Consider the following 26,925-nt stretch of genomic DNA (forward strand, 5'->3'; position numbering starts at 1 on the left):
TAAAGGGGTGGAGGGGGCGAGGATTAGATAATAGTGAGACACTGTGCCGACACTATGGGTAATGAAGGAGGCAGCACTGGTCAGCCCAGTGGCGAAGCTCCTCTCTGCTGCTCAGCGGGAAAAATCCCATCATTCTCTGCATTCCTCCCGCATTCCAGCTCTGGTTTCACCTTGTGGCCCCACTCCACATCTCCCTCCCTCTTCCCGTCCTCCTCCACCACCATCCCTCCCCCTCTCCCCTACTCCCAGCCAAGCTGCTCAGCAGGCCAGTGAAGCAGGGGGCTCACACTCCACCTCGCTACCCCTCCCCAGACAAAGCCTTGCCCCCAGCCTCCGAGTCGCTCCCGTCTATGGGCTCCGTCTGTTCTGTCCTGCCAACTCGTCCTCAGGCCACTGCTCGTACTTCCTTTATTCACCTTCACAGTCAACATTTCCACAGTACCAAACACTGTTTCTGGACTATCTGAAAAAATGTATAAAACACATCTTCTCCTTGCATCTTACAGTATATTACTCTGTATTACAGTCAGGTAACGCACACAGTAAGAGCTGTAAAAATTTCACAACATTCCTTTAATAATTAAGGTCACGAGGCCGTTTGGAGTCATGTTTTAAAGAATAAAACATCCCACTCTCAGCACTCTCTCGATGGTCATTCTTGAGGCCAGAAATCAGCTTGGAATGTGAAGTACTTAGGGGAACTTAATTATTCATACAAATGGTGCATAGTGAAACTAATCTGTATCTAATCTGAACAGGCCAACGATTAATGGTGATGTGGTTCAAGTGGAAGCAAACATCTGCTGCAACTTTCACTAGAAACATAACCCACTCCAACCAATTATACCCAGTGAGCGCGATTAAGAAAAAAAAAAATAATCTAAATATGGTGAAAACGTCATTTGTTTTATAAAGGAACATTAGTTTTCAGAAAATGTCTGTAATAATTAAAGGCAAAATTTGGGACTTCAGATTTCATGACAATAATCAACAATAAAAATTGGTGATTTTTTTTTTTCACATTAACATGGCATATCTGAAGGTTCAGATTAATTCACAAAAAACAAACGACTTTTTCCCCATAATATTCTAAATCTTTAGGAGATGCAGTAGTATTTATTTAATGCACAACCTCATCCTCGCTCATGGGCAACTCAGAATGGGCTGGTGCTTCAGCCTTGATGAAACTTACATAAAAGCATAAAAGCCTCTTTCATGTCCTTGATGATATTTCGGCAGTGCTGTGAGTTTGATGTGGGGAAGGGAAAAATTCACAGGATGTTCATTACGGCCTGTTTAAAGGAGGGGGCTCTTCACGCGGGCCGAATGTCCTGCACCCACCCAACGCTGCAGGACCATCGTATCATTCGTGCGAAAAAGCACTTCTGTTTTACCCTTGGAGAGCACGTTGAGGGCACTCGATACTGAAGTTAATTCACCCGCTCCCTTCCTCACGCCTGCGACGGTGCGTCGGTGTTGAACGCCGGCGAGCAGAAGAAGACAGAAGGGGGCTTTCCCACTTGTTTCAGGGGCCTCCCAAGATGACACTTAAAGGAAAACGCCATTAATCATTTACGCGGCTCGCGCTCGCCTGGTCTGTCGCGCCCGGCTCCGTCCGGCAGGACAACGGCGCCTATTGATGGGAGCGCAGGGGGAGACCTGGCCTCCAGGTGCAACATTAACAGTAGCTCCTCCCCCCCCCAGCGCCGCCGGCAGGTGGGAAGAGTCCCTGCCCACGAGAGGGAGAGAAAGACACTGCTGTGACCGCAGTGTGGGCTCTTTCTCTCTCTCTCTCTCTCTCTCTCTCTCTCTCACACACACACTCTCATCTGAAAACCGATCTCCCCATGGATCCCCTTACAGCCGCGACTGCTGCCTCTCACACACCCTGCCAACAATGCTGCACCAGGGAGAGGAGAGTGAACGGGTTCATTAGAGACACAGAAACCGATGGAATAAAGGGAGAGACGCACTGAGTGAATGGTAAGGAGAGAAAAGAGGGGGAAAATCTGAGTTTAACGTCACTTTAATCTGGTACTTCCTCTTTGCACAAGGAAGGATATTCCGAGGGCAGGATCGGAAACTTTAATCTGATTCCTCACATTTGCAGCAAGTACACACGCACACACTCTCTCTTTCACTGCCTCAGCTCCACCCTGTCTCTAGGCCTCTTGGCAGCAGACTGGGGTTCAACAACCAGCTGCAGGACTACCCTGCCCCGTTCCTGGCTGCTCGATATCCGGCCTGGGCAGAGCCACCAAGCCTCAGTCCTGATCTACCTCACACTGCAGCAGTGCTGGCCAACAGTTCACAGCCACACACTCTCACACACACACACACACACACACACACACACACACACACACACACACAGAAGAATAGAACCATCAGCACAGTTCAACCTGTAATCTCATATTCCCAATGCAGTCTACTGTAACAGGGCACACTGGGTGTCACTTACCCTGATGTGAGAGCATCTGTGCTGCTGTAATAGCGGGAATGATGTGAAGTAGACCGGTCAATTCGCATGACACATCATTTTCTGCAAGACATTTCAATAGTTTCCTATGACTGGCGAAACAGTCCGATGGGGCAAGAAAGTGATCTTTTGAAACCTTTTAACATGGCTGAACGTGAAGTGATTGTCATTGTGCCTCACACAGAGCACCAAAATACATGTTATAGTATTAGATGTTTACAACTTATATAAACTGGTTTCAGCTCATATTACAGCTGTCTGCAGCTCCCAGATGGGGAAATGGGCTACAAACCACTATTAGAACCGATTCATCACAGGTAATCAGCCATAATCGTAAATAATATCAGGTATTTTTTTAAATCAATCTCAGGCCTTACAGTTGCACAGATCGGGCCTCTCCAAGTGTTCTGCATTGTCTGCATATAATTCCACCCTTCAGCAGCAGGGCCGGCCTGTGGCAAGGGAAATATAGGCAACTGCTAAGGGCACCATGGTGTGGTAGTAGTCTAGTGGGTAACACACTTGCCTATGAACCAGAGGACCCAGGTTCAGATCCCGCTTACTAACATTGTGTCCCTGAGCAAAACACTTAACCCTGAGTTGCTCCAGGGGGGGACTGTCCCTGTAAATACTGATTGTAAGTCACTCTGGGCGTCTGATAAATGCTGTAAATGCCATCAATCCAGGAGGAAGAAAAAAAAAAAAGTGTTTCTTAAATCGAGCTATATTAATGTGTCTTTATATGAAAATAATTGGCTCACATTAATTTACCTGCATTGCAAAGCCTATTAAGTAGTAGAAGTAATAATAATTATGATACGTAACTTTCCTATGAGGCCACTGCAGCGGACGGCAAAAAAAGGTAATGGCAAAAAAAAGCCTTTTGATTCAAGAAAACAGGATAAAAAGAAGTTAAACGCCGTTTTTTTATGCCGCTTAGTGGTAACGCACTGTTTGCCGTTTGTGCACAAGCGCCGTAATAAGCGGCATTCTGAACATACCCTCAAAGTCGCTATTTACGCCATCAAGTGTCACCCAGAGTAAACAGAGTAAAAAGAGTCGTTCTGGGGTCACCACCTAAAATCGAAATTTGTTAGGGTGCACGTGGTATGCGCACATTTTCGGACTGTTATTATTACTGACGTGAATTCGCCTTAAAACAGACTTGATTGCTGGTGGTGAGCTCCTTAGCAACCTCCACAGGCATCATCCTATCATCCTATTTTCCTCATATGTAAGGGGTGACCTGCAGATGTGAGGTAGAGGCGGCCAAAGTCCCCTTCATCCACCGAAGGAGTTCAGGGAACGGCCAGAAAAGCCCAAGACCCAGCACCGAGTGTCTGGTTTTAATCCCGCTGCCAGTCCTCAGGGGCCACTGGGTGTTTTATTTGCCACGGTTGAAGTAGAGCTCACCGGCACGTCCCGTCACGCATCAGAGGTGGCCCTCTGGCCTGTTCTCCACCTGCGGGGAAATCGGATCTCATGATTGGGGGAGCTGTAGATACAAGGCTCGGCAGGGGGAAATGGTGTTTGATTTGGATTAGGAAAAGGCCAACTGTAAGAACTCAGCAACCCCTAAATTCCTGCAGTGAAGCCGGGGAGAGTGCGGTGGGCAGCTAGGCTGGAGGGGGTGGACAGCTGAAGCCACGGCAGGTCGTGGTGATGTGGTCTCCTGACAGGGCCTGCAGGCTGCTCACTGCTACTGCTGACAGCCTCCCCAAGCTGGGCTGGGCCAGCTGTTCGGGCCTGTCTCCAGACCTGACCTGGGGAGAGGGGTCACACCCCACAGTCCACCCCACCGCCTACGCCTGTCTCGGCCCGCCACCCCCTGCATCGCGAGGTGGGCTTTATACTCTCTGCTCTGTCTTTATTCTCTTCTTCCTCTTCCACACAGCTCTACTTCCCTCTCTCGCTTTCTTTCTGTCTGCATGGCTCTGCAGGGCTGCAAGCGTTGCTGAAGTCTGCCAGACAGCTGTGGTTTGGATCCTGTTCAGAACAGGGTGCTGCATCTCTAGGGATTATGGCAGTGGGGGGGAGAAGAAAAAAAAAAAGACAGAACGCCTAAAAAAAGCCTTAAACCGAGACAGAAGGAGGGAGCGAAATAAACCAAAAAACTCTGATATGGACAACGAGAAGCGCAGATCCCTCCATCACGCAACTTTGTGAACCGGGCTATCACCTGCCACGGCCATTGGCGGCAGCTGGCCAGAGCGCGGGCTGGGAACATGTCCCTGGCTCCGCCGAGGGGGCGGAGGGAGCGGGTGGGGGTGTTGCTGGCTCCACAGCCTTTCATCCTCCCAGCAGAATTAATCACCAAAGCCTTCAAGCTGCCAGCCAGAAGCAGAGGCTGTCAGCCCAGAGCGTTTGTGGCAGCGGCCCAGGACTTCACCCTGCAGGAGCCGCTCCCAGATCAAAGCCAGACACCGCTGCAATTTTCACTTTTTCTCCATCTCTCTTTTTTTTTATTCTAATGGGAAGGTGAGTGATTACAGAAAATGTAACAGGAAAAGTTAGCAAAACAAAAAGAACCAATGAGTTCCTGTCATCCGGTGTGTTTTAAAAAAAAAAAAAAAACTAGGAACAAATCGAAACCCCACAGCATTGGCTGGTTACCTTGGCCAACAGACATCCCCATGACAACCACTAGCCAAAAAGAGTTTTGTCACAGGGGTCAGGGAAGCTTTACGAAGCAGTGGGACATGCATCTCTCAATCTTTCATGACCACTGTGAGCTGATTTGTAACCAACACAGGTCCATTTTCTTTAGGATCCTCGCCGATTCTATTGTTGCTTAATCCCAGAATAAAAAAAAAACTGCTTTTCTACAGGTGCTGCATCTCTTCCCTCTCTCTGGTTTCACAGTGCAGGGTGGCTCCAGGAAGTGCAATCCACCCCTTCCACCCCCCTCCCCACCCCTGGGGGCCTGACAGGCCTTTAATTGATTACCGGCTGGCACGGGGCCAGGCAAACATGCAAATTCTGGCATCTCGGCCGAGGTACTGGTGCCTCCCTTCCACCTCCTGACGGCACCAGGACCCGGACCGGGGTTGGGTTTCTGCTGGGACTCCACCCCAGCGCGAGGCAGCAGACAGCGGGGCTACTTATAGCCCCTCCATAAATCAAACTGTCACTCCCAGTCACGCTTGTTGGCTCGCTGAGGCTCGCCGAGAGTTGACTGCGCCGCTCATCTTGAAACTTTTTTTTCTTCTTCTACCGGTGTTGGAGGGTTGGGTTGGACAACTTTGCGCCCTTAGTGTGATTGCTGGCTGAGGCTGTTTTAAGGGAAGAATCACCTCTGTCTGGGTTGGATGTGCGGCAGTGAAATGCCGGCCTTATGCCGGCCTACAAAATCATTATGTTGCACTGGGTTGCATCATATGCATTGGGTCAAACGTGGGGCCAAACGCTAATAAAATAAGCACATTTACTTGAACTGATTTGAAATTATTACATCACACTTTATCAAACACAAGCCTGTACAGAAACATAATAATTCACACATTCGTCACATGTACAGGAAAATGTATTCGGTTTTATGCAGGCAGAATTACTCACACTCAGTTTTATTGCAACATAAAATTATAGCTTCGTTGTTTATCAAACAGGCTGGAGGATGAAAGTTGCTTTTCTTAATTTCTACACGAGAAATTTCATCTTAGCATACTGCTATCTAATGGGCCATGACTGGCATTCGCAGGCGGAAAAAGTGACGCTTTAAATGTTTATGCTGTTTATACTGTCATTGTACGGCACAGTGAAATGGCAGCTTAGTGCCAAAAATGTAGGCAATTCTCAGGGGATATTTCGCAAGAGTGCTTTTCTGAGTGTTGCTCGCTACCTCAAGCAATGATTACCTTCCTTCGCGTCAGCCCACTTTCTGCCCAACCTGCTGCTATTCAGGTTGAAGATTAAGGAGGCGTAACCTTGGTTTATCAGCTTTTTACCATTAGGTCCAAGCCTCTCCCAAGAATACGGAGTAAAACAGGAATCTTTATACCTATACCTTTATACGAGTGTTCATATACCATATTATGGGGGCTAAATAAAGTTCATTAATTGTATCTTAAGTATAAAACACTGAGGATATGAAACACGTTCTGGACAAAGTTGAAAGGAGCAGCAGTCATGTGGGTTGCCCAAAATCCTCCAAACATGTTTACAGAAGCAACTCATCTGGTGAAAAAATGTTAACGTTTACCAGAGATGAACTCATAGTCAGGCTGGCCCTCTTAATACTGTACATTTACTGTTATTACTGACATTCATTTACCACCAGGCTTGCATAATCTTGTCCTCTTTAAAAACAACCTGCAACATACCCATTGCCAATTATAGGGATGTCATTTTAGGTAAAGTCAAGATGTGTTTTCAGCATCTGTTTGAAAAGTGCCAAATTGGTCCATAATGGATGCCACAGTCTACACAGAATATAGCTGTACTGACAGAGCAAAAATAAACACTGATTTGTTATTTAGACAGACAGTCCAACAGGCGCTACAATTCCTAAATTCTTACATTTGACAAACACTCTGGCCCTAGTTTGGGATTTTAGTGTGGGCGGATTGGGTGGGTGGGTGGGTGGATTGGCGGGCGGGGCTGTGCGTGATTCTGGATTCCAGGACGAGGTGGGGGTTTTGGTCTGGGTGAAGCAGGGAGGTGGCAACCAGGTGCTAATGAGTCAAGGCTTAATACAGGCATGCGAGGGGCAGTAATGTGACAGCCGAGGGTCTCCAAGTCACCCGTCGCAGAAACTCGAGTCGCTCGGTAGCCCCGAACGGCTCTGCCGCCTGACAGAGAGCGGGCTGAGGAAGAGAGAGAGAGATGAAGGGACGGAGGATAAAGGTCGTCCACCTGTTCCCCCCTCGGCCCCCGGTCCGTGCCGGGTTCTGTGCAGCTGTAATAACAGCGCTGCGCGCCGAGCCTTCATCGCTCTGTCAAACCTCTGTCCACCCCCCCCAATCCGCCACAGAGTCTGTAGGCTTCACGCTAGGCGGAAGAACGCAGTGCAGCGATGTCACCAAACCTGCCGTCCACCACCGCACGCACGACACGGTCCAAACAGGAAGACAAATCTCCCCGGACTGTGTGTGTGTGGATATGGACATTCCACGGGGAGTAGAACGGATCCGGGGGACGCACCAGCAGATGGATGCCTCAGACAGTCGAAGGACGGCCCAGGTTCATCTGTGAAGTCGCTAAACATGCCGAGAATGGTTGGAGACGGAGAGCGGAACCGTGTCGCCGCGGCCCACAATGCCTCACAGCGGAGGGAGATTAAAGCAGCTGACAGTTACAGGGCGGGACGCGTGCGTGCGTGTGAGACTATGACTGTCCCCTCAGGGTCACCACCTTATGACTGAAAAGAAAGAGTCGGAATCAGAATAACTGAATATGCAGCGGGTCACACACACAGACTCTCTCTCTGTAGAGACGTGAACCTTTGGTAAACTCAGCCGTGGGTGTTAAACACTCCCGCGCGTAACATTTTTATTTATTCTTCCACCATAAATCCCTCCCCTCGCGCCCCTCCTTCTCATGCGCGGCGCTGTCAGATGTCCGTCAGACCGGATTTGCCCTCATCCAGACCCCCCGTTTAAACCCCACAGAAGTGCTGCCACTCCCCCCCGGCCACTTCTCCGGCTACATCGCTCTGCCACGTTCAAGGCTGATCTCTCTTTTATTTGTCTTCTCTGTGGCCCCCTTTTCCATGGGCAACAAGTGACCTCGAGTGAAGAGAGCGAGACTGGGGGAGAGCAGCGAGATAGAACCGTGAGTCCACGAGAAGGAGGAAGCGACAGAATACGGGCGGAGGCAGACGGAACAGAGAAATAACCGAAGCGACAAAGACAGACAGTGGCGGGGGCGGAAAAAAATTAGGCCTGAGCCGCCCGGCTCCCAGGAGCACACTGGGTACTGACCTGCATTCATCACACTCATCCTCACTTAATCACCAGGCTCGTTTAAGGTGGCGATTCCTAATGAGATTTCACCACACTCTCGTTTTCTCTCTCTTCTTCTCAGGTCGAACACCCTATCCTCCATCTTAAGTTCCTTCCACGTCAGAGCCAGTTCTGCACACCCCCCCCCCTCTTGTTCACGCTTCTGTCTTGAATTTTTGAGCTTAGCTTCTTTGTTCTACATTGGAAGCAATTTTTAATTTAAAGGTTAATTAACAGGTTAATAATGTCATTATGTTTCAGAGCATCTGCATAAACAAAATGTGCAAAGAATCTGCAATTTTGAGTATCTGAGTCTCACGGAAGCGACCGTTGTTATTGTGGATAACATACCAAGAGGGATGGCATTCAATGGAATACTTGTAATAGTGACACGTATTCAGCATTCACTCCACTTTACCTTTTTCCTTTTAGAATACCATGATATTTAAAAAAGAAAATATCTGCAGACATAGATGTATATTATATTATATGTTTGACACCTACTGTTCAACAACAAAAAAGAAACATTTCTATTTGTTAAAATCTTTTAATTCGACAGAAAGAGGGAGAATATGGAGTCTGAAGCTGCCAGTCCAGACCAGCCCGGCTCCACACTATCAGCGCAGCGGTGAGCGCCGCCTGTTTCCTGCACTTTCCAAAGGATGTTAACTCCTACCCAGTCAGATACAAGTCCGGCATTAGGCCCTGTGCCTGAACCAAAAACCCCATAATGCACCACAGCTCAGCGCTCTTTCCTCTGTAATCATACATTGAACAAACATGCCGGTCCGAACTTCAGCTGACAACCCCGGTGTTTGTTGGTTTTTCTCTGTTATGAGACAGTGCCGCTGAGCTCTGGAAGCTTCTCTCTGACTGTGTCAATACTCAGTTTTTTTTTTTTTTTTGTTTTTTTTTTGTACGGGAATAACTGGAGGTAATCCTAGTCCTCATATAAACAGTACCGTATGCCAAAACACAGCTTCGGCTTACAGCAAACACTGCCGGGAATAGTCAGCGCGGCAGAGCTGCGATTGTTGAACCCCACCCACCCCCCCAAAAAAAGACACATGCACATTCGACATCACATCACCACCAGCACCGCGCCACGCCACAGCCAACAACCAGCAGCCACCCACATCACGCTCAGCTGCGGCGACATGACAGGAGCGGCAGGAAGAACCTGATTAAATACGCTCGCTCGCCATACATGCCCTGTGTGTGCATGTGTGACTGGCAGGGAAATATGAACCCTGCGTGTGTGTGTGTGTGTGTGTGTGTGTGTGTATGCATTCAACTTGCAGTCAGGGGACACTGACGTCTCCGTGGAGGATATTGCATGACAAAGACCTCAGTAATGACAGCTATTCTCCCTCTATGCCCTTCTCCCTCCCACCTTCTCCTGGTCTGACACTCTCGCTGCGACTCCATCTCAGTTCTCACTCTCTCAGTCAATCTCCCTCTTACTTTCCATCAGTCGCTCTCTATAGCACACACGCACACCCCCATGGTCAGCTCTGAGACATCTAAATCAGAGTGGGGATGACCCACACAGCCAAGAGACAGATACAAACGTATGGAAAGGGGAAAGGTTAGAAGGAAGAAATAACATAAGGAGTCACATTAAGGTGTCGGGCACCAGAACTATTTCAAAGCTCCAGTCTATTATACAGGCCAGTCATAGACCTTCAGTTTGGTTGCGACTGAATGTCAATTCAGTCAACATTCCTTAATGTCTTGGATGTGGTCCTGAGATGCCTACAGCAGAGATCACATTTGTAATGGTGGTAGTAGCCTAGTGAGTTTCACACTAACCTATGAAAACAGGTTCAAACCCCACTTACTACCACTGTGTCCCTGAGCAAGACACTTAGCCCTGAGTGTCTCAAGGGGGACTGTCCCTGTAACTACTGATTGTAAATGGCATAAATGTAAATGATGATGTGCATTCCAAGAGAATGTAGAAGATGGGAGGATCTTCTTCTACACTTTGAATGGAGTGGCTTTAAATCATCCAGAATAAGGAAGCAGACTGTGTGAAAACACTCAATCATTTCAGGGGCTCCTCACATTTCAATGATACAGATACAGATCACTAGCATGTTTGTGTCTGTTTATTTCTGTAAGTCCTGAAATCATACTTAATGAAAGTGAAAGTGATTGTTTTTGTCATTTTGACACATACAGCACAGCACACGGTGACAAAACGAAATGTGTCCTCTGCGTTTAACCCATCAACCAATCATTGAAGTCTCCTGGGGAGTACTGTGTGGAGATGGTTCCTTGCTCAAGAGGACCTCAGTGGCACCTTGCCAGTTGAACCTGCAACCCTTTAGCTATGAGTCCACTGTGTTCAAAACCATGAAACAAAAAAAAATGTATATATATAAAATTTATATATATAAAATGTATACACACACACACACACACAGTACACGTGTTCATTCATAGTTTTGATGCTTTCAGTGAGAATCTACCAATGTAAATGGTCATGAAAATAAAGAAAACACATTGAATGAGAAGGTGTGTCCAAACTTTTGGCCCGTACTGTATATACTCTCACTTTTCCTTCTTTTTCCTTTAATTTGTCTCTTGAACACACACAACCACAAAAGTAAATCATATACACAGAACAACTGGAATCTCAGCGGCTTATCTTGCATGTACAAGGTGTTTTACTCCAGCCACCCCCAAACACATATTTCCTTTCAATTCAGAAAACATTTCCTCTCCTCCCTCTCGACCCACTCTGCTGCTTTCCTCTCCCTCCTCCCTCCCCGGCTCCCAGGAGACGTCTCCCCACCACTGACCCTTTGCTCCTGGGGAGGCAGGCCTCTCTTGCTCCCCCTCCTCCTCCTCCTTTTCCTCTTCTTCCTTCTCTTCTCTGCTCCACACCTCCAGACCTGGCAGCCGCCCAGGTCCATCCTCCACAGCTTCACACTGGGCCCTGGCACACTCATTCTGCCTGGGTGGGCAGGAGGAGGGGAGGCTGTATGTGTGTGTGTGTGTGTGTGTGGTAAAGGGCTAGAAGAGTTGAAGAGAGAATGAGAAAGCAAAAAAAGAGGGAACGCTCGCTGCGTAGCTTGAAGCAGTCAGCGTGATGGTTAAGGAAAATGAGGGAGACAGAAGAGAGGATGTAAAAGAGAGGGAGGAGTAGAGGCAGACGGAGAGAGAGAGCGAGCGAGCGAGAGAGCCTCAGTGTGTGTCCACAGCAGTAGATCCTGCTCCATGCTGAGTCGTGCCCATTAGTGAAACGCTTCACCCCTCAGCAGCACTGAGAAGCTTGGCCTCAGACGCAATCATGAACAGCGGCACTAACACTCTTAACTGACCAGAGGTGAAGTCACCGCAGACGTCACATGCGCTGTGTTTGTCCTGGTGAGGGTGGTCGCTTGAGAGTGTACGTGTTGGTGCCATGCGGTTAATTGTATTGAAATGACCACTTCACTGCTCGCTTCTGACAGTCCAAATTTATCATTGTACAAGCAGAGACTCGTTCCTCTAGTTTCCTTTGAACAAAGACCACCGGTGTCATACAATCAGACCGTTTAATTGTAAATAACTATTAAACATATTCACGTTGCACCTTTCAATGTGCTATATTCATTACATGTAAAATGAACTTTTGGTTGATTGTGGCTGAAGATCAAGAATCCTATAAATCACATTTTAAAATATTTCCTACAAATAGGTGTGAGACAAAAAAATTCTAGCTTCCTTTGTTGATACACTATTAATATGAAGTATCAATGGTTAGGCCTGTGTGTGAGAGATTAAACTGGTGTGTGACAATTTTATAGCAGGAAAAAACTAACATACAAATCACTGAGCAAACACCCTGCCTGTCATGTCTGCCCACTGCTCACCAAGGGTGATGGTTAAAAGCAGGGGACACATTTCGTTGTGTCACCGTGTGCTGTGCTGCAGTGCATCACAATGACAATCACTTCAGTTTCACGTCACTTTCACTTTCAATTTCAATTTCAGCAAATAAAGCATAGCTTTATACCTTCAGGGGTACACAAGCTTGTCACTGGGGCAGTGCCCTTTTACTGAGGAGATTTGCACCTTAGGAGGTACAAAAATATACCAAAACAGCTTCAGATGAGGTCCAATAATTAGCCCTAGAGGGCATGTTTTTGAGGAATTGTATTTTGGGGAACAGAAAATCAGATTCATATCATATCTGTACTGGAATGTAATTCCCTGCCCTACCTAACATCGACAAAAATTTGATTCACAACGCAGAAATATCTAGAAATGTAAAAACACCTTAAGTTATACAAGCAATACTTGATTTTAAATTATGAAAACAAATGACCGTTTTGCACCTGCATATTATACTATGTATGTATGCACATTTGCGTGTGGGTGAGTGTGCACGTGTGTGTTAGGAGGAGGCGGCCGCGTGTCTGCGTGAAGGGCTGAGTCGGCCAGATGAAGCCAGACTGACGAGCGCGGCGCTCAGCGGCAGCGGTTGTCTAGTAAACGCCTGCATGCAGCGAAACACAACCCACCCACCGGCCTGCAAATGCTGCAGGCCCGCGTCCCAGCCGCCCCCACACACGCCGGCATACCAGGGGCCTGTCGGTGCGTGGCTGCCGGGTTGGAGGGTGTGGGCGAGGTGTGTTCAACACGCTCGTCTCTCATCGCCGTCTCAGGAGCGGCTTTGCTGTAGGTGGCCCGAGCGAGAAGACGGAGGCTGAGAGAAAGAGACGGAGACCATCCAGGCTCATGGGGAGACGCGGCGCCAAGCGGACCCTGCCCGGCATGGACCGTGCGGGACATCTCGACAGAAAAATGACCCTGATGTAACTTCTAGCAGATCCGCAGAGTTTGGAGGCTTTCTCTCGCTCTCTCTCTGTGCTCTCCGGGCTAGTTAGCGCTCCTCAGAGCTTCGCCGGGAGCCGGCCCGCCTGCCCGCTGTCACTCTAATTGGCTGCCAGCGTGGCGGGGCTCCCTGGGGGAGTGGGTGTGAAATCCTGATATGATATGTACCATTAACTAAACTGCAGAAATCCCCGTGCACGGCTCCGCCACTGGGGCCCTTCCGGAGCCCCAGTACGGGCACCGCACGCCGGCCAGCGCTCCCGCACCCGCAGCCGCCTGCCATAAATTACACAAGCCGACAGAGAGAGAGAGTGAGTGAGTGAGAGAGAGAGCAGGAGGAGGAGGAGAGGTGGGCAACATCTGAGTGAGAGCCCCTCCAAGCTTCCCGGTGGGAGTATAAGAACCTCTCCTGCCTTCATTCTCCTCTTCCTATCTCTCTCCCGCTCTCCCTCTCTTTATCGGTTCCAGCTCCCCCCATTCCCCTCTCTCCTGCCCCTTGGGGGTCCCTCCCTCGCTTCCAGCTGCTCCTCGCCCTCTCCACTCCCTGTAAGACGGCGCCCTCTGTCTGCAGCCGCTGTCAGCGCAGGCTGCAGATACAGATGGCATTGTCTCAGACTGCCATGCCTCACAGCGTGTGAGTGTGTGTGTGTGTGTGTGTGTGTGTGTGTGCTTTTCATCAGTTGAAAAGAACAACTCAGGCAAGGAAATTAATTTCACTCACTGTATGGCTCATAATGGGGATGATGGCAAAACACACTGCTGTGCAAATGTCAAGACATGCGCCACCCCAACACACACGACCAAAGGTATAATAAAACACTACCATATACCATACCACACACACACACACACACACACACACACACACACACAGCCTCCTGTTTTATAGTGTATTACAGTCAGATACTTGGGGACAGTCTTATCATGTTAGATGCTGTAACTAATGTAGTGCCGGTTGTGCAGATCACCACAGAACTGGTGGTGGTGGTGGTGGACTGATCTAGACTAAGATAGAGGTGGGAGGATGGGAGGGGGGGGGGTGGATCACGTAGAGATGGGTGGCACAGATAGAGGGAATAAATTTAATTCAGCTGAGGACGAGAGGAGAGGAGGAGAGAGCATGTGTCGAGGAGAGGGATTGTTCAACACACAGCCACCAGCAGGGCAAAGACCGGCACTGATAAGACTCCAGCTTGGAGACAGGCATGTATGTGTGTGTGTGTGTGTGTGTGTGTGTGTGTGTGTTCTGTAATTTTCTTTTTGGAGCACCTGAGCACCAGGAGGCACATTAAAACCTCCTCCTGACAAATGACAAGTGCTTTCACTCATTCTAACACTGGCACTAAATACGTACACGTACATGCCGATGTCCCAGTGCCAACCCACATCAGGAATAGTTCTACACACAAAATGGGTGGTCCCCATCGAGAGCACTGAGAGAACCCAGAAGTAAGGAACTTCACTGTGTGTGTGAGTGTGGGTGTGTGTTGCATTGACTGCCAAGTTTGCATTATGAGCAACAAGCTGCCTGCTGCTGTTGCATAGTGCCATCGGCATTGTGGGTAACATGTGACCCCAGAGTTAAATGTGAGGGACCCTCTATACTAGTTAGGTATAAATGGTGTGGGTTCTTCTATGGTTGAACTTTTCCAGTGTCATATTCTGAAAAGGTACAGTACACGTCAGATCTGTAAATTAAAACATACACAACAGATCAATCTTCCTGATGGACTGAATATATTACATTGGTCCCCCTTATAGTGAAACGCTATGCTGTCATGTGAGAAGCTCTCCAACATGGACAATATGCTGTCATGGTTTCATCTCAAGTTTTGAATGGAAAGAACTTCACCCCCACCTGTGGCTGTAGTGACAGGAGACCACCAGAGTGGGGCAACATTTCCCACCAGATATGACTCCTGTCCATCTCTCCTTTCTGTCCCTCCCCTTCTCTGTCTTTCCACGGGTGTGTGGACCCAGGAATTCCTAAGGAGCAAACTTACAAGATGTAGAGCTCAAACTTGTACAGTTATTCAGACACACACACACACACACACACACACCACAGGCTCTAACACACTTCCTTCAGGCATCCGTCTCACTGACACAATTCTTTCACACGGCACTTTCTCACATACAGCTCCCAGAAACTTTCTCTCTACCTTTCTCCTTCACACACACACACACACACACACACACACACTGTAGCTGCTGTCACTGAAGCCCCGAGGCCACATAGCTGAGCTGTGTGCTGCAGCAGTAGGGAGGAAGCTGCAGGGCAGACACAGACAGACGTCCCACAGGACTCCGACTCCAACTCGGCTTCAGCGGCGACTGCCTGCCCAGCAACTCGCTCGTCATACAGCGGACAGCTGCCACAGTAATGGCAGCACATCTGGAAAGGACACGTGAATGCACACACCAACAGCGAAGTGATAGCACTCACACACACACACACACACACACACACACGCATGCTTATTTTGCTTACATATGCACAAACAGGCAGTGACAGTGCGGCATAATAGGGCACCTGTTGAGCCCCATCACTGCAGGGTTTCCTCGGTAATGGACGCAGATTTAGCGCTGCCATTTCCTTGAGCCTCAAGGCCTTCCCCCTGCCCGAAACAGCTCTTAAAACGCAGCGCGGCTGAGGTGAGGGTAAATAAACATGCGACCACACCACCAGTCAAAAGAGCCCCATTCACTGCAAGCCGTGTTTGGGTTGGCCGAAGATTTACAGTATATCAACAGGCCTGGCTGGCCAGGAGGTATACACATATAAACAAACACACACACACACACACACACACAGAACATGTCAGCTGGGGTCACATGGGAAGGAAGTCGCTCAATAGCCTAACAACGTGACCATATGCATGAATGGGTGTAAGTTATGGCCTTTAAAATATCAAGAATCCAGGTCTAATTAAATCTAATTGAACTAATTCTCAGGTATTGCTGTCTCCGGACAGCACTGTTGAGAGGGACCCAACAGTCATTTAAACAAACAGCAACAGTTAAATTCTTCAACTCTTGGCATTGTTTTTGGGCTCGAAAGCATCAGGTATCTGGCGATGCTGGCCCCAATAGGCTCCTCCCATTTTAAAATGTCTCTTTAAAAACATCATTTGTCTTCTGTGTGACAGAAATACTGACACTCAAACTAAAAGTGTTGATTCCTCTTCTCCATTCAAGTTTGTGTCTGTTTATTTCTGTAAATGCTGAATACTTGATTTGACATGAACAAAAACAAGTCTATCATAAAGATTTGGGGACAATTATCTTTATTTTGATGAGATTCCTGGTAAAGCAGCGTCATGACACACGGCAAAAGAGGTTAAAAACCCTGTGTGTCACAGAATAATTAAATATATATATATTTAATGTAAACTGGACAAAGAAACACAGATGAATCAGCTTAGGGACAGGGGAGAGGAACCCGGGAAAAGGAAGCTTGACAATCACTCGTGGACAATCCTCACACCACCACCAGCAAACACAAACACAAGAGCCACACAATCACCAAGACTTACAAAAGTTCCACCAACTCAGGGCTAGTGGCAGAGTGCAGGACGGCGTCAGGACAGGTGTGGAAGTAGCCAGGAGGGCAACACACTCCCCTATGAACCAGAAGTCCAGGTCAAATCCCACTTACTACCATTGTGTCCCTGAGCAAGACACTTAACCCTGAGTGTCTCCAGGGAGACTGTCCCTGTAACTACTGATTGTAAGTCACTTTGGATAAGGGCGTCTGATAAAAAACAAAAAAAACACATTGTCTCCCTTCACTCGGCGGTTCAGTGTCTAATACCAGAACCCGAAAAGCTGTTGCAGGCGCCCATTTACACTGACAACCACTCCGAGGGGCGTGGCCTGAAATCAGAGCTCCGGGAATTTTCATCAGGTGTTCGTGGCCCAAAGTGACAAGCAGGCCTCTTGACCAAACCAAATACACAATTTCCTTTGGGATTAATAAAGTTTTCTGATCTTTTTCTGATCCTGATACGTAAAACAGGTTAATAGATATAACGTCATATTTAACAACTTTCATTGCAGCTCTTCTTAACTTTCTCTCATTAAAGTCTGTCATGCAACCTTCCAATGGATGAGAACACGTTGACCACGTTGAGGTACTGGTGGTGTCTGCCTGTTTCCCCACATCTTTGTTCCACAGTCATCCCTGTTTAAGGCTGTCAGGCTGAAGTTGTGCAGCTAAGTGCACCTGATCTGTCATCATTAGTGGCTGTGGTTAAAAAGAGGATAGAGCGCTCTGACAGGCCAATAAAGCTGGTTTAGACATGCGGTTGAGCCGAACCCACATGTGCACTGGTTCACAGCGGCGTGTTATCACACAATTAGACCTTCTTAGGCCTGGTAAGCTGGGAACTTTGATCTGCAGGACCTTTTGACAAATGCTCGGTGTTACTAATCCAGTCTGTGGTAGATTCTGCACCCTTTCTATACAGGCGGAGTAAGGAAGGAGGCTGGGGGCTGGGGGATGTTGAATAGGGGCAACAGGAATGTTTAGACCCCCTCTCAGCCACCCCTAAAACCCTCTGTACAAAAAGCTGATATTCCACTCATGAAATACAATATGTTTAGAGATATTTAAAATAAAACATAAGGAAAGATTAAAGCAAACATGCTTTTTTGTGTGGTTTTAGTAGCCAAGATGGGATATGAGCAGCAGCAAAAAAAAAAGAATAGACAATCCTCATGTCAGAGCGTTTTCTGGAAGTGAGAGGACTGACAGAGGAGGCAAATTAAGACCATAAAAATCAGCACTTGGCAAAACGCGACACCAGTAAGATTTGGCTGAAGGCCTGTAATGCGACTCTGGTATAAAAGCCCGCATGGCAGTGGAGTCTCATACAGCGTCTGAACTTAAAGTAGAACAAAAGGAGCTCATAGTGACCCAGTGTGGAGCCCCAGACCTGCCAGACCTGGAACTGCCTGCGGGAGGTGGAGGTGGGTGGGCCGACCTCGCCCAGGAAGAGCCCTCCCAGATCCGGTTCTGTTTTTCTAAAAAACATTGCTCGAGGAACAATAGTAGCCTCTCCAGCTCAGAAGAGGGGCTGTCAGGTCTTCACCAGCTCTGGGATCAGCCAGACGTAACGATGTGAGGAATTCATTCATCGGTATATAATGATATTGCATTACATGCACGCACCTGAATGCTGTTGTCCACACGGAGATGCAGAGAACAGCCCGAATGCTGTTTTAACCCCCCCACCACAACAAGTATAGAGGAAAATATAGAGGATTTCGTGCAGGTTGCTGTTTATGAGATTATGTGTTATCCGCCATTGTTGTATGTGCGACGCGTCAGGGGTTATAGGTCAGGTTTGAGGTTGGTCTAATACGTCAGGGTTTTTCACAAAAGAGCAGCTTTGTCATCCACGCGGTTACACGGAGAAGGGAAATTCACTCTTAGAAAATAACGTTCTGAAACGTCGGCTCGGATAGAAATGTCCGTCTTATGTTGTCTTGTGGACGGGGCCTGAATTGCATATTTAGAACCTGCTACATGAAGGGTTATTTTAATATCATCACATGAAATATATATTATCTTTTATCTTAAGACACAATATAACCGTAAAAGGAGTACAGTGAGAGGATGGCAGAGTCTGTAAACCGCCTTGCGGTGTAACTCCAAAGAACAAGCCTAGGGCAACACCAACAAGGAGTTAACTGGAGGAAATGCTCAGCAGAACCTGACTCCAAATGGGGAGACTTATCTGCCGCTGGCCAGCCCAGGTATTTACGTGGTACGACAGAACAATGGGACCAAAGTAGAAAGGATCAAAGCCTTTACTCGGCTCAATCACTCACAGGAACGCCTTCCCTGAGGAGCACATCGCTGGAATATGACCAAGTGCGTCCCAATCCAAACGTGCAATAATCGGATGTTGTGATTTATACTTAGTCTATGCTGATGTACCTTGGACTGTGCATATCTGGCTGAAATGTCACCACATGTGTTTCACCAGCACACAGGGCAGAAGAAAGTGATTTACAAAACTGAAACTATAATCAGCTAGGCTTGGAAATTAAGCATTTTTCATGGCAACATTCAGAACTTTTCCCTGAAGATTACTGAATAATAATTTATGAAATAAATAAATAGATGAACTCAAACTCTAGGTTGCAAACTCTATGGCTTAAGTCTATTTATTGACATACAAGGAAGCATCACTAGTTGGTGTCAACCAAGTGACAATGGAATACACTTTCATATCGTCCCCTAGTGGTCTTCAGAAGTTAATACTCTAGAACGCATTAAACAGAAGTCATCCTGAAAAAGTAGTAAAGCAACACATTATGCATCTTACTTAAACATGAAGCACAGATTTAGTGCTTCTAACATGTACTGATGAAAAAAACATTACTTTAAATCATTTTAAATGTTTCTAAACATATTGCATTTGATGAGTGGAATATCAGCTTTTTCTACGGAGGGTTTTAGGGGTGGCTGAAAGGGGGTCTACTTTAAATGGACGTATATAACAATGGAGTGCTGGCTACACTTGTTTTGTGAATAACTGTAAAGTAAAAGTGTGTTAACCTTAACGAAAGAATTTGTGCAAAATCAAACAACCACCGAGAAAGCCGGTCTCCCAGACCTCTCCACCTCAATCCGCCACCCTTGCCATCTTCCCAGGACTCCGTTGGCCTCGCTCCCATCAGGGAGTTAAACACCTCCACTGAAGTCCTGTTTGCTCAAGTGGGCCTGTCCAATTATCCTTATGGTCCCAGAGCAGCTAATGACACCAATTAAGGCCAGTGTGGGGCCCAGGGCAGCGGGGTCGGTCCCCAAAGTGTGCATTTCTGTGTGTCTATGCGCCATGCATGTGTATGCAAACTTAGCTTGGGATTTGCGCCACTATTATGCAAGTCTATTAGCGGCGGGCTGAGTGCCTTTTCTCACTCTTACACTCACTCACTCACTTAAGTTGTGTGGAAAAGTGGTCTGTGGAGACACCCACCACCATCGTCCCCCCTCCTGAAAAGACCCATTCACGGCGCAGCACAATTCCCAGGGCTCTGCCTCCACACGTCCGTCAAGGCGCGGGGAAAATAAACACGCAGCCGTCCTGCAGCCATCGCTGTGGAATCTGTGAGAACTACACAGCGGCGGGGCGAAGCTTCTCATATATCCTGTTCGGGATAACACACCAACCGCGCCAGGGCAGCAAGCGGGTTTCTCTCCTGAAGACGTACTGGAGCAACACATGCCTGTGACATGTATGTTTCAATTCTTCGTGCTAAGACAGGAACCGAGAAGACACATCGGGTACATGAATTATTGTCAGACTTGCAAGCGAGTTCCTCCTGTCCCCGCTGCAGCCAGCTCACGGCGGCGGTCTACGGAGGGCACAGGAGGACCGCCAGCTCAACATTCTGCCTGTTCTCGCAAACCCATATCTGCTGTCTGTCCATTTTTAAAACTGTTTTGGGGACAGGGTTGCATCATCAGTCGGAAATTAGCGGAAGACGCACTTGACTCACTTCCCCCAGGTTCATTAGTGTCATTAAAACATGATGGAAGACCCTACGTCACGTCCGCCATTTGCGGCGTGTATTCAGGGGGTCTGACCCCCTCCCCCACCGGTACGGGGCAGCGGAGCGGCGTGACGCCTGGACCGGGGGGACGACGACTCTACTTCATGTCCCCGAGGGAAGCGAGAGGCTGGGGACGGCTGGCGGTGACGATCCGGGCTCAGTTCTGCTCTGTTTGTCAGCCCCCCCCCCCCCCCCCCCCCTCGGGTTCAAACCCAGTCGCAAAGGTCACACGTCAGATCCATCAGCAGGGACGCGGCAGGGGGACAAACGCAAAGCGAGCGGATTCTCTTTTTCTTCTTTTCTTTTACTCCTCCTCCTCCTCACCTGGCAGGAGTCGGTGGGTGAAAACGCGGATTGGGACGCAGCGGGGGACGCAGCGGGGGACACCCTCGCTGTCTTATTGGCTGTGACAGCGCACACAAACAGCACTTAGCTTTCAACACAAACCGCACTGCTGGTCCCGCTCAGAGCTGCTCGACCACGCCTGTTATTATCGTAATGGACGGGCGCGAAGGAAGATTAAAAACGGGGGGAATCTCAAACCAATCGAAACCGACCTTTCAAAAAAATACAACAAAAGCAAACCGTAAACCGTAAAATCAGCCGCTGCATCGCACGCGGCCACCGGCGCCGGGGCTGTCTGCACGACAGATTCACGCCGAGGGGAAGTAGGCCTGAGATGGGGGAGCGTTCCTGCAGATCACTCCGCCGCCACACACACGTAACACACACACACACATGCACACACACACACACGTAACACGCACACACACACACACACACATAACACGTAACACACACACACACACACACGTAACACACGCACGCACACACGCGCACACACACACACACACACACGCACGTAACACGTAACACATACGCACACACACACACGCACACGTAACACACACGCACGCGCACACACACGTAACACACACACACACACACGCACACACACGTAACACACGCACGCACACACGCGCACACACACACACGCATGTAACACGTAACACACACACACGCACGTAACACGTAACACACACGCACACACACACACACACACGCACACGTAACACACACGCACGCGCACACACACACACACACACACACACACGCACGTAACACGTAACACACACGCACACACACACACGCACACGTAACACACACGCACGCGCACACACACGCACACACACACACACACACACACACGCACGTAACACGTAACACACACGCACACGTAACACACACGCACGCGCACACACACGTAACACACACACGCACACACACGTAACACACGCACGCACACGCGCGCACACACACACACACACGTAACACGTAACACACACACACGCACGTAACACGTAACACACACGCACACACACACACACACACGCACACACACGTAACACACACACACACACGTAACACACACACACGCACGTAACACGTAACACACACGCACACACACGTAACACACACACACGCACACACACACGCACGTAACACGTAACACGTAACACACACGCACACACACGTAACACACACGCACGCACACACACGCACGTAACACACACGCACGCACACACACGCACGTAACACACACGCACACACACACGCACACGTAACACACACGCACGCGCACACACACACACACACACACACGCACACACACACGTAACACGTAACACACACACACACGCGCACACACACGTAACACATAACACACACACACACACGTAACACACACACGCACACACACACACACACGCACGTAACACACACGCACACACACGCACACACACACGTAACACACACACACACGCGCACACACACGTAACACATAACACACACACACACACACACGTAACACACACACGCACACACACACACACACACGCACGTAACACGTAACGCACACGCACACACACACGTAACACACACGCACGCACACACACACGCACGCACACGCACGTTTACAGCTGTGTTTACTCTGGACGGCGGCCACGGCCGGCGATGCGGAATGAAGCAGCACTTTTTATCGCCCCGCGCGCGTAACGCACTCAGACAGCAAACATTCGGGGCGTTCGCACGTGCGAAAGCCATCAGCCGCGTGTGTACCGAACGTGCGAATGGGCCCACACCGGAGCGAATGATGTCTCGTTTCGTCCGCTTCGGCCAGACAGGTGGGCTGCGGACCTTCTACGCACGGAGAACGGGGTTCCTAACAAGGCGGCAGGTAAGGTGTCGCGGAACACCCCGTGGCCTCGATGGTGGGGAAGCGGTGGCCTAGCGGTTAAGGAAGCGGCCCCGTAATCAGAAGGTTGCCGGTTCGAATCCCGATCCGCTGAGGTGCCACTGAGCAAAGCACCGTCCCCACACACTGCTCCCCGGGCACCTAGGGTGATGGTTAAATGCAGAGGACACATTTCACTGTGTGCACCGTGTGCTGTGCATCACATGTGACAATCACTTCACTTTCACGTTCAGTTTTTCCCATAATATCGGCTCGGCTTCCAAGAACCGTACATGCGGTGAGACATTTAGGCCAGCGTTCCCGTCCGGAGCGACCGCAGGTGCGCCCGCTACGGGGTCAGCAGCCCCCGTCTGCAGAGCGTGGAGGCCGGCGGCCGAGCGCTATCTCCGAGCATCTCGGGTCAGCGCCAGAGAGGAACTCGCCGGGCCTGCGTCCCGGGGCAACCAGAAACGGAGCGGAGGAGGCCCGATACGGCAGGAATGTGGACAGGAGAGGACAGGGCCAGAGACCGGGAGCTGAAACAACTGTTCTGTCGGAGTAAAAAGGGGATAATTTCACCAAAACGCCGCTTTTAAAAGCCGTGATTAGCGGTCTAGCGAGACACGGCGACTTACATCAACTCGGCTGAGCGGCCAGACATGAATTACAGGGGAGGAAGTGTGTGTGTGTGTGTGTGTGTGTGTGTGTGTGTGCGCGTTTCTGCCCGTACAGGTGTGCTGTTGACGGTTTTATCTGCTGGAATCGGCCCGCGAGGAGCGTTCCCAGCGCCGGTGTCGGCAGCTCTTCATTCTGCCCGCGCAACTCCAACGTTTCATTTAATGAATCAACGTCTTAATCAGCCCTGCAGCCCCCCGCCGCATTCCTGCCTTCACCGCGCAGCCCGGGCCCTGCACTACCGCCGGAGAGGAACATCACAGCACACCGCCTCCCGAGAAGAGGAAAAAAATTGCAGTCCACTCCGTTTTGTCCTCGGGACTCTTTGTCCCACTGCGCGAGTAACAGTGGCGTAACCGGAGGGGTGCCGCTGACAGGGGACGTGAGAGTCCAGGTGGCCGAACGCAGGTCCGCCAGTCCTCCCGGGGTCACGGCGGAGCGTCCCGCGGTGAAACGGAGACGCCGGTACCGCACCGCCGCATTGTTGCAGCCTGAGAGGAGGGGGCGGGGTTAGGGCCCTGTCAGTAGAAGCGTCCGATGGAATTTCCGAAAGAGAAGCCCGCCGGCGGCCTGCGGTTTCCAGCCCGAAGACCCTCTCCGGAACGGTGAAACCGTACGAGGAGGCCGTACGTGAAACCGTACGAGGAGGCCGTACGTGAAACCGTACGAGGAGGCCGTACGTGAAACCGTACGAGGACAGCTAGCGATGGAGTGACGGGGAGGCGGTTTTATTTCCATAAATGAGGCTGCGTGGGGCTCTTGTTGAACCCGGTGCCGCCGTTTTTTTTCTAGCTCGCCTCGTCTCACCATCAGGAACGTACAGGCGCGTACGGAACGATTTACACAGGCGCCAGGCAGACAACCTGGCGAATAACGCAACGACGGCCGAACATCCTGTCATGACTTTACAGGACGAAAGTAACGAAATGACGAATCAGAGAAACTACCTGGAGCTCCAGAATCGGGCGGTTCGTTTAGAATAATCTTAATTAATAATCTAAATGTAACGGCTGGACGGAAAATCCAGGACAGGTAATAATCAGGAAAAACAACGCAGTTGTCCTGACGGCTGGAGTCTCCACGCCTCGCCCCAACGGGAACGGAACCGGCGAGAAGAAGCCCGTCCCGCCTCGCACCAGCTGCCACCACTTACTGCCTCCTGGAATAAACGTTGTCATTTGTAGGTCCCACATTTCCCCCCAACAAATCCCCGTCTACGTCAATTAAAGCTGGTGGCCCGGACCTGGTCCCACTACACACACACACACACACACACACATTAATGACAAAACTCGGTTAAAAAAATTAAAAGTAAGGATTGCAGCAGTGTTGAAACGTTTCCACACGTCGTGACATCTGAACCTGGAGGACAGGCAGCAGAGACGCTCAGGAGAGAAGAACTTGGGGGAAAGGTTTGAAGGAAAAGCGCGGAGATGAGAGAGAAGGAAGGATGTAAATGTGTAGCTGCGCGGTCTTACACGGTCCGTGTCGGTTCCCCGAGCTTCCTGAGGTCCGGAGGGAAGTCCAGATCCCGGTCCCGGTCCCGATCCTGATCCCGGTCCTGCGCGCGCGCGCCTTTAAATGGCATTAAAGTAGGAGTTTCTCCTGAAAAGCCTCCTCGACTCGAGCGCCCCTAATACTGTTTTATATATTTTTGGGGGCAAAGACAATTATAAAACAATTATAAAAAAGTTTTTTTTTTTTAGTTTATTCCGAGTTCTGCTGCGGGATCGTGGCTTCTCGGGTCACATCAGTCAGCAGCAGGTGGAAATGAAAACTTCGGCCACAAAGTTCAGAAGAAAATGAAAGTTGTGGTTTGTCACGGCGGAGCAGTTTTATTCGGGCTCTTCTGAGGAGATAAAGTCGGTGTGAGCGGCGGCGGCGGCGGCGCTGCAGTCGGGAACTTCTCCAAAAAAAGAAAGTTCCTCAGGACAGTTCCTCAGTTCCTTCTGTTCGCTGCTCTTCTCCAGCAAGGTCCAGAGATAAAAAAAAAAAACCCTCCAGGATTAAGTAAAGTCCACAGACAGAACAAAAAGTTTATTTTCAAGACAAAAAAAGTTTTCTTTTGTTGAACGTCGTGTGGAGTCGCGGCGCTCGGCTGCTGGTTTGAGTTCCTCTTCTTCTCCTCTCCTGACCGGTGATGGAGGGAGGGACGCAGCGCACGGGACCTATTTTAGGTGGCACGCGCCCCGCGCCACGGGTCTCTCTCTCTCTCACACACACACACACACACACACACACACACACACACACACACACACACACTCACAAAATACAACATACACACACAAACACACAATACAACACACACACAGTAAAATACAAGACAACACAGACATACAATACAATACAACACAATACAACACACATTGACACAGAAAATACAATAAAACACAACACACACAAAATACAACACACACAGTAAAATACAATACAACACAACACACACACACACAGAGATACAATACAACACAATACAACACACACATAGACACAGAAAATTCAATAAAACACAACACACACAAAACACACACACACACACACTCACAAAATACAACACACACACAGTAAAATACAATACAACACAACACACACAGACATACAATACAATACATCACACATTGACACAGAAAATACAATAAAACACAACACTCACAAAATACAACACACACACAGTAAAATACAATAGAACACAACACACACAGACATACAATACAATACACACATAGACACAGAAAATACAATAAAACACAACACACACAAAACACACACACTCACAAAATACAACACACACACACACAGTAAAATACAATACAACACAACACACAGACATACAATACAATACAACACAATACAACACACACATAGACACAGAAAATACAATAAAACACAACACACACAAAATACACACACACACTCACAAAATACAACACACACACAGTAAAATACAATACAACACAACACACACAGACATACAATACAACACACACATAGACACAGAAAATACAATAAAACACAACACACACAAAATACACACACACACTCACAAAATACAACACACACACAGTAAAATACAATATAACACAACACACACACAGACATACAATACAATACAACACACACATAGACACAGAAAATACAATAAAACACAACACACACAAAACAATACACACACCACACACACAAAACAAAAAACACACAATACA

The 26,925-nt window shown here is 48.9% G+C and overlaps 1 protein-coding gene across 2 annotated transcripts in view; it reads right to left on the reverse strand.

The window, feature by feature from the left end:
* The window catches only part of wnt5b (wingless-type MMTV integration site family, member 5b), a 61,135-nt gene extending 35,182 nt beyond the window's left edge, over positions 1 to 25,953 (reverse strand). The window contains exon 1 of one of the 2 annotated variants that reach the window (XM_028954488.1): positions 25,198 to 25,953. The gene's annotated coding sequence lies outside the window, so the exon portion shown is untranslated. Of the gene's footprint in view, positions 1 to 2,461; positions 2,505 to 25,197 lie in introns of those variants that run through there. The other variant, XM_028954489.1, reaches the window with a different exon arrangement.
* Positions 25,954 to 26,925: the final 972 nt, after the last annotated feature.

The sequence above is a fragment of the Denticeps clupeoides genome, chromosome 15 (genome assembly GCF_900700375.1).
Source record: "Denticeps clupeoides chromosome 15, fDenClu1.1, whole genome shotgun sequence".
Lineage (NCBI taxonomy): Eukaryota > Metazoa > Chordata > Actinopteri > Clupeiformes > Denticipitidae > Denticeps > Denticeps clupeoides.